The sequence below is a fragment of the Lactuca serriola genome, chromosome 1, assembly GCF_051521515.1.
Source record: "Lactuca serriola cultivar US96UC23 chromosome 1, Lser_US96UC23_V15, whole genome shotgun sequence".
NCBI lineage: Eukaryota > Viridiplantae > Streptophyta > Magnoliopsida > Asterales > Asteraceae > Lactuca > Lactuca serriola.
Genome location: NC_136408.1, coordinates 125,185,027 through 125,186,681, shown reverse-complemented (window position 1 = coordinate 125,186,681; position 1,655 = coordinate 125,185,027).

The following is a 1,655-nucleotide window of genomic DNA, read 5'->3' as shown; positions in this document are numbered from 1 at the left end:
ATTCCATAAAATTCTAAGTCAACTCTTATGCTGCTACTCGATCACTACGAACCGCTTAAGTACTATTATGTACTCCTACTCCAAGAATAAGCAAGTGTTGACTACTCCTACTTCAAGCATAAGCAGTTGTTAGCTAGTCATCCAGACTACTCCTACTGAAATCATAAGCAACTTTTACAAGTATAAGAAACTCCTCCAAGCATAAGAAACTACTCCAATCATAAGCAGATGCTCTAAGCATAAGAAACTTTGAATCAACACTTAACAATCTCACACTCGGAGGATGTGAACAATAAGTTTTCATCCAAACTAAAAACACTATAACCCCCATCTCTCTCTAGTCCGTGCCTTCACTTCAATTATATGGAAGGTCACTTAACTCCCTGTACTACTTCAGCTTCTATGGAGTCACCACCTTGGTTAACATATCGACTGTATTCTTCGTAGAATATATTTTCTTCATATTCAAGGTCATATCAATTATCCATTCACAAATAAAGCGATCCCTCCTCTGAATGTGTTTCATCCTACTATAAAACACTTGATTCTTAGTCAAGTGATCTGCATTCTGGTTTCACAGTGCATTACATACTCTTCGTACTACATACCAAGTTTTGATAGGAAGTTCTTCAACTATATAAGCTCCTTGAGTACTTCTACAGTCTCCATGTATTCTAATTCAATGGTTGAAAGAGCAATACTCTCCTATAATACGGACTTCCAACTAATTTTTGGTACCCCTAATTAAGAAAAGATACAACAATGTGCTTTTTCTTGAATCCATAATCCCCCTCACTCCAAATCTACATTAGCAAAGCCTTCCAAAACTACCCCTTTTCTTTTTAAAACATAAGGCAACCTCAAAAGTACCCTCTAAGTAGCGTAAAAACCATTTGAATCCTTCCTAATGCTCTCTCTCTAAATTAGACATAAATTGGCCCACAACTCCTACTACGTGAGTAATATCTTATTTGGTGTACAACATTTCATACATCAAGTTACCAACTATTGAGACATAGGGGACTTTAGCTATCCCTTCTTTCTCTAGTTTCTTATTTGGGGACTTTTCCTTTGAGATTCACAAGTGACTCCCCAAAGGTGTACATCTGGGTTTTGCTTTTTCCATGTTGAACTTCTCTAAGACTTTGTTGAAGTACTTTGCTCGGGAGAGTTTCATAATTGCTTTTTCAGCTTGTTGATCTTCTAAATGTATTCTCCAACAATTAACATGTTATAAATATACAATAAACTAATAATATATGAGGAGCTGAACTTATTTAGGTAAAAATGATACATCTTACATCTCTTATACCCATTCCGTTGCATGAAGTTATCAAACTTCAAGTGCCACTATCTTTTAAGTTTTCTTCAATCCATTCAAACTGTTCTTAAGCTTGCACATTATATGTTTATTTCTATAAATGCAAAAACTTATTGTTTTGCCATGTAGATGTCTTCTTCCAGGTTATCATGAAGGAATGTTGTTTTCACATGTAGTTTCTCTAGATGCAGATATTCTATAACTACGATAACCAAGACCAATATAACAATGGTCATCTTTACAACTTAAGAGAATATCTCATAATACTAGACCACTCTTTTTCTTTTGGAACCCTTTAACCATCAGTCTAGAATTATACCTCATGCTTCCCTTG